Source organism: Strigops habroptila, chromosome 5 (genome assembly GCF_004027225.2).
Source record: "Strigops habroptila isolate Jane chromosome 5, bStrHab1.2.pri, whole genome shotgun sequence".
Classification (NCBI taxonomy): Eukaryota; Metazoa; Chordata; class Aves; order Psittaciformes; family Psittacidae; genus Strigops; species Strigops habroptila.
The window spans coordinates 5,156,904-5,169,143 of NC_044281.2; the positions used below are offsets into that span (position 1 = coordinate 5,156,904).

The 12,240-nt window shown below is 47.8% G+C and overlaps 1 protein-coding gene across 1 annotated transcript in view; it reads right to left on the reverse strand.

Moving 5' to 3' along the window:
* Window positions 1–3,834: 3,834 nt before the first annotated feature.
* TWIST2 (twist family bHLH transcription factor 2) overlaps window positions 3,835–12,240 on the reverse strand; it is a 34,996-nt gene continuing 26,590 nt past the window's right edge. The window contains exon 2 of the mRNA XM_030487185.1: window positions 3,835–4,576. The gene's annotated coding sequence lies outside the window, so the exon portion shown is untranslated. The remainder of the gene's footprint in view (window positions 4,577–12,240) is intronic.

Here is a 12,240-nt window from a genome sequence, read left to right on the forward strand (position 1 = left end):
CTTAAAGGTCTTTTCCAACCTATATGAATCTATGAATCTATGATTTCTGGCCAACGCTGTGAGCAAAGCTAGGCAGAACAGATGGAGCCCAAATCCATACTGGAACAAGTTGTGCCATATGGGGGATGACTATCTGCAATGCTTTGCTTCCTCAAGCCTGCCCAGGTGACGTGCATGATTAGTTTGAGCAAAAAATCTCAGGCAACAGCACTTTCACATCACTTGTGATTTCCTGGGGCAATTTTTATGTTTAACCCTGATAAAGGCCACTTTGTCACTATGCTTCATAACAGCAGTAAATAGAAGATTTATTTTCCTCATCATGCGGCTGAATGCAGATGGGTGCTTCTGAAGGCTCATGGGCTCCCTCCTCTCCCAGGCTTGGGTTGGATGCAAGCTCCCATAGCTGGGGTCTCAGTACACTTCACATTATCACCTCAGTGCTTGGCTTCTTCTCAGTGAATATTTGGCTTTGTTGTTAGCTGAATTCCTGCACAAAACAGCATTTCCTGGGTTGCTTTCTGTAGCCTTTCACGTACACAGAGGCCAAATGGTCCAGGACCAGTATTTAACCAGGCTCTATGTGTGCATGTGTGTTGCCATGGAGGAGCAACCCTGTTGTCAGGAGCTGTATTAAGGGATATTTTGGTCTCATTCTGTTTTGCGCAAGAGAGTCTGCCCCTGCCCTCTTCATCTCTTCATCTCCTACAGGGTGTTGGACTTTCATGCAGAGGTGGGATTAGGAAAAGAAAATTCAATGACCTGGGGAATTAGGGTGAATGGTAGATAAATGGATAAATACTATGGAAAAAAACCTTCCTACCATGTGAAAGAGGTGTAAATTTATCTGCTTTATGTCCTGTGCATGACAACACAGCTGTGGATATAGGGTCTAAGTTTTACCTTTACTTTGGCTTTTTCCTAACTAGCCCACATCGCTGGCTCATGCAAGATGAACTGAGACAAGATGAAAAGCCTTTTCAGCAGCCGATTGAGATGCGTGTCTCTCTCTCCATCAATCCCAATGTGTTTTCTGTTAGAAATCTGTTATCCGGAGAGTTTACAGCTCTCAAATTATCAGGACTTTTTGAAGTGTTTGATAGTGTCAGTTCTCCTCTGGGGAACTGAAACCACTCACCCAAGTCCTATGGCATCCTGTTTTCTGACTGGCCTGACCAGCTTTTACAGTTACTGCTTTTTCTGCCTCAAAAACCAAATCTTCAAGGCCAGGTTGGACAGGGCTTAGAGCAACCTGCTCTAGTGGAAGGTGTCCCTGCCCATGGCAGGGGGTTGGAGCTAGATGAGCTTTAAGGTCCCTTCAAACCCAAACCATCCTATGATTCTACCTCTGGCCTCCAAATTAACCTCTCCAAGGTCATTCACCCAGAGGAGCCTTGGCTAACTCCGAAGATTCATGGAAGAGCTACCAATGGGTGCTTGTGAGCATTTATTGTCACTAGGAGTTGCTAGTGCACTTTGCAGAGTGACATATAAAATGCTTTGATCTACCATGACAGGTCCTTAAATGCTCCTCCAGATATTGGAGCACGGGGTTCAGCAGTCCTGACCCCTTGTAGCATTAAGGAAGGCACATGGCAACTATGGTGGCACTGCTGTGGCTGCACACATCTGACCTGTGGCTTGGGTAGGTCTGACCATCTCCTCCTGGTCCTAGTCATGTCCTGGGAGAGCGAAGCAGCACAACAGGCTCTTCTGACAAGCCATTAATAATGCTGAAGTTGGATTTGGGTGCCCATGCTTGGAAAAATGTCACTCCCTGTGGTGAAATCAGTTTGGTTAAATAGGGGAAGTTCAGGTTAGATATAAGGAAGAAGTTCTTCCCTGTGAGGGTGTGGGGTGAGGGTGTTGAGGTGCTGGCACAGGGTGCCCAGAGAAGCTGTGGCTGCCCCATCCCTGGCAGTGTTCAAGGCCAGGTTGGACACAGGGGCTTGGAGCAACCTGCTCTAGTGGAAGGTGTCCCTGCCCATGGCAGGGGTTGGAACTGGATGAGCTTTAAGTCCTTTCCAACCCAAAACATTCCATATCATTCTATGGTGCAATCTGGAGAATTGTTAGTGATTCGCCAAATGGCAGAAACTAAGACACAAATATGCATACCCTGGGGAAAAAAGGAAAAGAGGGAAAATTCTGTTTGCTGCATGACATGCTGCATTGCATGACATCTGTTAAACTCACCTTCTTAAATGGTATTTTTGGCTCTGCTGGTACCAAAAGCCCAGCCTGAGATGTCATTTACTTTTAAGAAAATAAGAGCTTCTAATGGATGTGATGTATTTTAGTCTATGCAACTGTGCTTGGTTTAAAATAAACATGTGACGTTCAAGCTCTGAAACCTATCAGGCAATTAATGCATTTGATACACACATGTATGTTCTTGATTTGGCATGTTAAAATGTTTTTCTCTGAAGCTGGTTTAGATGGAATGACATGATTTATTTTTTAATGGCTCTAGACACCACAGAGATGCCTTCCCCCCCCCCCCCCCCCCCCCCCCCGGAGTCAATTATCCTTCACCATCTTTTCTTCTCCCCCCCACTAAAACATCACACCCTGCCAATTCCTGTGCAGATCTTTCTTACAAAGATCTGGTTTGCCTCTTGCTTTGCAAAGTCGAGCTGATAATCCCAACAGCGAACAGTGAGGCTCCCAAACTGCCTTTGCCAGGGACCTGCCCTTCAATCAATCTCTCTCCATCACCTCGGTGTTGCAGCCCAGCTTCTCTCAAGCGAACCAGTGTTGTTAATCCATCAGGGAAAGGGTGTGAGAACAAAAGGTCTTTTGGGATATTTCAGCCTCGTGTTTCCAGCTCCACCACAATTGTTCTTTAAAAGAATTTGTAATTTTATGGAGGGTTTTTTTTTTTCAGAATTATTTCTTTTCAAACATGTTGTTTATGATTTGGAAATTAAAACCCAGCTTCAGCATGTGTATGACCAAGGGTCTCATGGGGCTCTGCAAGGCGATGGAGGGAGGTTACTGAGCACTAGCAAAGTCCACCCCAGTGTTTGCTCACAGGGTGGAAGGTAAGTAGGAAGGAGGATCAGATCAGCAGCTCTGGGTGACCATTTTCATAGTGCAGCTGGCTTTTCATAGAATCCCAGACTGGTTTGTGTTGGAAGGCACCTTAAAGCTCACCCAGTTCCAATCCCCTGCCACAGGCAGGGACACCTTCCACTAGAGCAGGTTGCTCCAAGCCCCTGTGTCCAACCTGGCCTTGAACACTGCCAGGGATGGGGCAGCCACAGCTTCTCTGGGCACCCTGTGCCAGCACCTCAGCACCCTCACAGGGAACAACTTCTGCCTAAGAGCTCATCTCAATCTCCCCTCTGGCAGGTTCAAGCCATTCCCCTTGTCCTGTCCCTACAGGCCCTTGTCCGAAGCCCCTCTCCAGGTTTCCTGGAGCCCCTTTAGGCACTGGAGCTGCTCTAAGGTCTCCCCTTCAGGAGCCTTCTCTTCTCCAGGCTGCCCCAGCCCAGCTCTCTCAGCCTGGCTCCAGAGCAGAGCTGCTCCAGCCCTCGCAACATCTCCATGGCCTCCTCTGGACTCGCTCCAACATCTCCACGTCCCTCTAAGGGAAAATCTCCTCTAAAAGCAAACCTCTTTATCCAGGGTGCAAGTAAACAACCAACTACTCCTGGTATAAGCAGGCAGACATCAGCCTGGCCAAGTGACACTCACACCTTCTGCCCCCCATCACCTGGGAAACAGCTTGTAGCCAAATCAGTGCATGTCGGAACATTGCGAGGTGCAAGGCAGTGGTTCAGCTCCTGCTCAGAGCGGTGCAGTCAGGAATGTAAATCTCATACCCTCAGTAGCTGCATGTCATCTTTATTTTTATTGGCAAGAGAAGCAGTATACACAGCAACATTGCAGTCTCTTAGCTCGTTAAAAATATCTCAATAAATAAAACAAATAAGCAACATATACACTGAAACAAAAAGAGGGAGTGGGGGGGGTGAGCGGTAGCAAATCATGGAGCAATAAGGAAGAGGCAGTAGAGCGTGGAGGGCAGTCTGTAATCCAGGCTGTACTTGAAACAAATCATGCAGGGAACTGGGGACACAGTGGGATTTTTTCTTCTTTTTTTTTTGTTGTTTTTTCTTATGAGAGCCTTGGTCCAGTTTTGCCATTACTGTACAAGAAATCAGGCATTGGATTTAAACAAACAGACAGCAAACAAACCCAGAAAAGAATACAGGCACAAGGAAGTAAAATCTGAACCCAAATATTTCTCATAAATGTATTCCTGAATTAAGGTTTTTCAGAAGAACAAAGAACTAAAACCAAACACACAGACAGACAGACACAACAATGAACAACCAGGAATGTTTTTTCTCTTTTCTCTTTGGTCAGTTGCTTTAGGGAGAGATGTTGCAAAGTTTCAGACCATCAGCTTTGGTCCTGTTTTCTGCTCAGTCTAAATGCTCCACAAGAGTTCAGAGCGAGGGAGGTCAAGAGGGGTCTTTTGGACCAGTTTACTTGAGGTTGTTAAGGTTTCAGAAGCTACAAACTTGGATACATCCCAATTCCACTTCAGTCTCAGGCACTGGACAGTCTGGAGAGAAGAGAAAAAAAAAAAGGAAGAAAACAAAAATAAATACACTGAATACAAGACATCTTTCCGAGGTATGTTGTCTGGTAAAGTTATTTTTCCCTACAAGTTTCGGCTGTGGTTCATGTCCACCAGCAACCACGTGTTGAAACCTGCCCCTCGTCCCAGCAGCATGGAAGCAGACGGCTAATCCAGCAGCTGGGTGAGATCCAAGGCACCAGGAGCAGCCCCGCTGCCCCTTGAGCAAGGGAAAAGGGGAGATTGGATGCTTAGGCGTCTGAGCTGGGCTTTAGAAACTCCACCTACAGCGACTCCAGCCCAACATCAGGCAAGCTCTGCGGGAAATGAATCCGTTCTCTTTCCATCCCTGGGTAACGCATTTATGCGATATCTAAGTACATCCAAAACCACTACCACCACCACCAAAATCAACCTAAACTTAACGATTCAAAAGCGAAGTTGGCTTTTGGCTGTACAACCTGAGTTCAGACTGTAGAACGGTAAATCCACAGGCAGGAGCAAAGCATCCACCACAAGTCCATATGCTGACAGCAGCATCTCCAACCCCAAGAGATGTTGTGCTAAACTCCAGTTTTCCGTGTGATTCCTGCTGACCCAACCATATCATCTCTCTTCTGCCTCATTTATTGGGATGTGACAAGATGCAGCAGCATGTTGGGAGCCCTGCTACCTCCAGGGTTTGCTCTGATCTGCAGCAACCTGCTGCTGCTCAGTTGTGGGCTGGTGAGACAAACTCTGTGACCCAGCAGTGCCCATGGGAGACCCCATTTAACTTGGGGGAGGGATGGCTTTGCAGGCGAGATGCTATTTCTGCCTTCAGAAAGCCACCTCAGCTCATATATCAAAAAGCAGATATAATTATTTCCTCCCACTAAGGAAAGCTCCTATTTAGCTTATTTCCTTTCCTTTCCTTCTCAAAGTTATTAATTATCTAATTACAACCACATTGTGCAGACAAGCTCAGGACTTGACAGGCTGCCCAGGACCACTTAGGAAAGCTTAACTACTTGGTGTGTGCAAGCAGCAGTGGTTTATGTATGTGCACATCTGACAGATGACAGGTTGGTCCCTTCCTAATGCTGGCACTGGGGAGGGACTCAGGAGAGAAAAATAAAATACAGGGGGGAGGAAGATACTGTGGAAAGATTTTGTGAGGGTCTTCTTTTAACATTTTCTCCAGCAAGCAGAAGAAGGGGTGAAGGATGCTAGCTGCCAGCTACACCATGCCCTGCTCATCAATGAACCTAGCTGCCATGTAAAACAAGGTGAAAACAGGTAGGAGGCAATTCTGAGCTGATCTATTTCCCCTGATGTTTTAAATCCCACTCAAGACTGGAGAGGTCAGCACGAAGCTGCTCTTGGAGCAGAGCTGGTGATTTGCAAGCTGATGGATTTAACCCTGGGTGAGACGCCCTGCTCTGGCTCCTGCTGCAGTGCAGGATCTCGTTTCCACTGGTTCTTTCTGGTTTCCAGCAACTCTTTTGGCTCTGGCTGACTGGAAAAAAAAGGGAATTTCACAGCAGCCCAATGCTAATGTCTTCCCTGTTACTGGGAGGTGAATGAATCTAGGTCTACCCTGTGGACAGCAGTGCTACTGTACCCCAGGGCTCTGGCACGACTCTGCCAGGTCCCTTGTGTGCTCCAGGGCTTAACCCATCCTTTCTCATCCCACACAGGTCACCAGAATGAGGTGTCATTGTAGACAGATGTGGCTGCTGCTCAGCCACTGCTTGGCTAGTGCCTGGTTATCATAGAATCACAGAACAGTTTTGTTGGAAAGGACCTTCAAAAGTCATCTAGTCCAACCCCAGAGTTACCAGCCTTGTCAAGATAATCTGGTAGGTTATTTCCACTGCTGTTTTTTAGTGATTGTCCACTGCACATTAAAGCAGCCTGTCTCAGCTGACAGAGCGTTATTATGACCAGATATAGGGGTCACCAAAGGAAGCTGCTCTACCTGGCCATAAAGGGGTTATTCTTCCCCATCTTGACATGAACTTGTGTTTCAGTTCACGTCAGGTAACATTTTTTGTGGTTGTTCTTACCATATATTCTGTATATGATCCACATCAAAGAGTAAAACCCACTCATTCACAAGCCCAATCTATCAGTACAAGAGAAGGAAAGTGCAGAAGATGAGAACCCCTGCTGTGTGACCTATTCCTTCCATTTCTTCTTCTGTGGACTTTTGGGATGTTGGGTGCTGACTGCTTTTGAAAATCTGGTTCCAAGTAGCACTTTTGAAAACCCATAAATAGTAACAGAAGGAGGAAGGCATCTGCTTGTGGCACGAAGAACACTGTGGTGGTGGGATGTGTGGCAACATGTCCACTGCAGGCAGAGAAGTGATGTATGATGTCTGCTCCCAACCTATTCCTCTTCAGATACCCCTCCTCCCGATCACTCGAATAGAGGAGTACCATGCTAAAAACCTGCTAGCATCCCATGTGGAGCTTAGTGAGGTTAGGGGACTTCAGTGGCTTCTCAGTTTGCTTAAGAGTGCTATGTGTATTGGAGAAATTATGCTCTGAATCCAGCTTGTAATCCTCATGTCAGAAACATGGTCCTTTCTTGCAGTGGTTTGAGTCTTGCAGGGGGAAGGAATATCAACTCCTGGCTGAGAAAGGGATAATATCCCCCAAAACCTGCTGCTGGTCTTTCCTCCTCTCCTACACCACTGCAGCCAGACACTTCGTGGTAGGCTGCCTCCTCCTGCCCCTTGTTTTCGGAGACCCCATCTTGAACTGCCCCAGGAAACTCAGTGCCTTGTGCCTGGGCCCCTAAAAGGGCTGGTTCTGATCCCCCAACTCATCACACACCAAAACGGGAAGCACAGCCTTGCTTGCCTTCAGGATCTATAAAATGAGTCAATGGGGCCCTTCAGGCTCCTTTCCCCCCTTAAATCACAGAGAGCTTTTCCATAACGATTTTGTGCTTTTAATGGACCCTCCCAAGGTTGTGCTTTATGTTTATGATCCTTTAATCCTGGAGGGGCTCAGCAGGGCGCTCATCAAAGCCTGTCAAAGCACTCAGCTGGCAGCTACTCCTGTGGCGCTTCTCTGCTCCGCTCCCATGAGTGGGACCCATGGAGGTTTCCTAATGTGCTCCTGCAGGAATGGCTGCAGGTTTCCTACGGCAGCAGAATGATGAGGTATGGACTTAATCTTAAAAGAAGCAGGAAAGCACATAGCAGACTTCACAAGGAATGCCTTTGTGGCACTAAGCTGGTGTGGTAGCACAGCAGGACAACACAGAGCTTAGTTTTAATCCCAGCTCACGTACAGGCTTGCTTTTTAACTGCTCTCTCTGCACGTGCCTCAGTTTCCCTGGTCAGGAAATGGCAGTACATCCCTTCCTCTCTTACAGTGCATGTGCGATTTAATCAACTGGTGCCAGCAAGGCACTTTGTGATTCTCTGCAGGCACAACACTGCATTATAACAAAGCATGATTGTAGTATCTGGACTGAGAGCTGATAGACAGTGAAGCTCTCTGCTGAACCTAGTTTCCAAGCATTTCTCTTACACTGTAGCTTGTGTCACAGAATGTAGTTGTTATGCATTAGTTTATTGCAGACCCAGCGCAGTTTCCTCTGCATGGTGAATTGAGGGCTTGCTGCTCTAATTTTTTTCTCTGCTTTTAGAGCATTCGCCAGCCCAAGAACACAGCATGGAAACCATGAGAGCTGAGAGCTGCTGGTTTGATGGAAGGTGGCAGCAATAGCACAGCCGGGAACTTTGCGACAGGACCCTGAGGCCTTTGCTCATATAGGATTAGGGTGGTTTTGGTTGCAAAGGGATTGAAACAATTTCCATAACATAACTCAGAATGCAAATGAAATAGGAAATGCAGCTAAACGGCTTGAGTTTGTTTGTTTGGTGGTGGTGTTTTCTTGTTTGTTTCTTTTAAAGGATGATTTTTGAACTTATTTTACAGTAAGAAAATGGTTCTTTCACCAGGTCCCAGCCTCATTCTGTCCACATGGGTTTTGTCCAGCCCAAAGTTCTAACCCAACTTCTTGCCTTGTGTTTGGGTCTGGGAACTGGGTCAGGTAGTGAGTAGCGGACGACGGGTGTGAGTGGCGGTGCAGTGCAGCACACACCAGCTGCTCACCCCGCACCAGCTGGGACTGATTTTGGCAGTCACCGAGAAGTTTATAGACTGTTTCCTCCCCCCTTCAACTTGGGGAAGCAAGAACCAGCACAGGTCAAAGCCGAGACCCCGGCCCTGCTCAGTGGGTCAGCGTAGGGCACGCTGCCTGAGGCTGATACTGCTGCCTTCTGGCATCGCTGGAGCAGACGTGGTTTCTGACCAAGCATCATTGCTGAAAGGAGTTTGAATTGCAATAACAAATCTCTTCTAAGTGACACCAGTGGGCACGTTCCTCACCCACCCCTTGTGTGGCTGCGTCGGTGGTCCCAGCCAGCTTCTCCACCATCCCGTGTTGTCCCCACAGTGCTGCTGCCTCTGTTTTTGCCCCCTCTGAAGTCTCCCACCCCAGACCGTGCCTGCTCTGTAAAGCACCCCCACAACATTCATTTTAATGGGATGTTAACTTGCAGGCTGTGGAGGTTTGGACTGGGGAGCAGCATTGCTGTGAGCCAGGCTGGTGTCAGGAGGTAGGACGCAAGCAGAGCAGGCAGCATTGCTGGGCATGGGTGACAAAAAAGCTCTGTCATCTTCCTCCCTGGGAAACAAACACGCACTGAGGAAAACAAATGTTAAACCAGCCCATGGGAAAGCACTGAACAAACTCAGCTGGAGATCTCCATCACCACCGTCCCAAAACTCATTCTTTCCAAAATGAGAATACCAGAAAGGATTAATATAGTGAAACATACAGCAAAAGCCTATTCAGGCTATCACGGATCCTTGCCTTTATTGTGCTAGGTGCTGCACCATAGCTGGTAAAATGTTACAGGCATGTTACAGGGTGAATGGGGAAGGAGAAGTCCTCTGTTGAGCTGGATCTGATTGGAGATAATGCCTGAGCAAAATGGGGCAGAGCAAACATCAGGCCATGATCTCTCTGGTTGTTACCCAGGTGAGTACCTTCAGGGTTGGAGACCCTCCATACATTTCTCAAAAGGAGGAAAATGTGACGTGGATGAGTTTTTCTGGACTAGTCCAGCCACCGGGTTCAAGCAACGCTGGGTTACAACACAAAATGGGGCGCTTGTGCTTTAGAAAATCAATAAAATGCTTCAGTCGGCGCTAAGTAGCAGCTGCCCCTAATATTTTTCTTCAAAATAAATCAATATGCAGCTAGTTTGGTTATTGCATTATGTCATAGCCCCGGTACGCCTGCCCGCCGCACCAGCGCCGCATGTGTCCTGCCCCGTGGGCACGGGGACGGGAAAAAACAACAGCGAACAATGCGAAACGTGACTTGGGGGCTCACGTGTTGGCCCCCGTGCCTTGGGAGAGAAAAGGTCAGCACGGGCTGGCGTGAAATGCCAGCAAGAGAGTTTGTGAAATGCCAAAGCAAGCGGCTCCAGAAATGGGGTTGTTCTTTTTCAGATTAGGAAATGCCAAGTTGGAAGGGAGGACAAATCTCAGCATCTCAACTCTCAGGCCAGAAAGTCTGAATTTGGATCACTTCTGGCCACAAGAGCTCTGTCTTGCCTGGCTACCAGGACTCCTGGTGACCTGGGGTCTCGCAAGCATCCCATGCTCCTCAATCCCTACCTTTGTGACTCAACTCAATCCCAGATTTGCCAACCGAGGGGGCTGCCATCAAGACCTATGTGGCAGCTTGAAGTGCAGACATCTGAGATATCCAGGGGGATCTTGCTGAGGACACAGAAATCACCTAATCTCATTATCATCATGGGCAGGGTCCCTACATGAGGTGCTTACTGCCAAACGCCCCCAATTCACCCCTTAACCTTGCTCATTCCTGAGCTTGGTGAACCAAGGACCATCATTCCCAGCTGTCTTGGGAACAACTGCTTTAAGAAAGCATATGGCAAGTATCAATTGTAATATCCACAGTCACGTTTGTGTGCTTTGCCCTCCAGCATCCCGTGGTTTTTTATCTGCTCAAAACCTTCTGAAACTTATGTTGCTTGAGCTGAAAATTTTCCATGCCCAACGGTGATTCCTCTTTCTTGCCATTGTTTTTGTTTTCTGGAGTCTGGGCAAAAATGGTCCAGCTGTTTTGGAACACAGGGAGAGTGGAAAACAGCCACGCTCCAAAAATGCTGAAGGCTTCCCCTTGACCGTGTGTTGGAGGCTTGGACAGCAATGGGTGGAAAGCTGAAAGGCAGCATGCGTATCACCCGGCTTGTAAAACAGCATCCCACCTGGACCTGGAGGAAATTAAGTTTGTTTTGACCTAGTTCTGAGCCTCCCAAAATCGCCTTCCAACTATGCATGGGCTGAGTGTTTCTGTGAGCCATATGAAGCAGACCTAAGGCAGGAAGCATGGGAAGTTATTTTGCCTTGGCTTTTATCACAGTGCCATTAAAAACACGAAGCCCCTGTGAAGTAGCAGAGATTTGCCAGGGTGGAGTCGAGATGGTGGACTCATGACCAACAGGATGGGACATGCACAGGCGAACCAGGTATTTGCTACCTAGATTAGGTGAAATCTGTTCCCAGTAGAGCGCCTGGCCAAACTTTAGCAAACCAGCACAGCTCCTTAACCCTGGGAGGTGAAATGGGAGATGGGATGCCTCTTGCCTCCCTCCTAAGCTGAAGAAGCCTCTGGTGTCAAGCAGCAAGCTGAAGTTGAGGTATGCCCAAACACAGGCTGTGCATGTCTGTTCTGTTTAAGAATGGGAAAACTCCATCTGCACACGTGTTCATGTTTGTGCATCTTTTAATATATGCTCAAATGTTTTTAGAGCAAAGTCAAAGGAAGAAGGGAGATGCTGCTCTGCGTGTAGCACACATAAAGCTACACTTGCTGCAGGCATTGGCTGGATCTCTACCAAAGGGGTAATCCCAAATTGTCTTCAGGAGTTGCCCCCAAAGCCAAGATGGACAGTGGGGTATGCCTGAAACGTGTGTATAGCTGATGTGGATGGTGCAAAAATGCAACCTTTTAGGACAATTTTCTGAACATGATCAGAGGCAAGCAGCAGAGGTAAGGAGAAACTGAGGCATGAAGGAATGGCACCTTAAAATAGCAGAAATCCCTTCATTTTTAGGGTGTTTCCCACCAAGAAAGGCTAAAAAGATGGGCATGGCGAATAAATTCCCATCCTTGTGGTTGCTTTCTGCCCCCAGGGGAGTGCTGGTCCTTGCGGCTGTGGCACAGACCCCTTCATGGGCCAGGAAAGGAGAGAGCCCGAATTCGCAGCTATCCCTCAAGCAACGGAAAAGGCAGGCAGGCCGGTCTGCAAGGCTTCAGAGGGAAGGAAGCAGCGGAGAAAGGAATTCAGATAATTGTGTACATGCAGTGGGGGGAGAGAAGGCCAAAATCAGATCTAATGCTGTGGGTACGGACAGACTGAAACCAGATACCCCTGGCTTGTGTTTTTTCTGCCTTTGCTGGTATGAACCCTTATCAACCATCCGCTCTTGAATTCTCCCAGATGAAGGAAAGCCACAATTATGTGCATCTTACAGCTGGAAAACCATTTAAAAACACATCCCTCCCAGTTGTTCATTCCTGAGCTGCACACACTGCCCCCCCCCAGC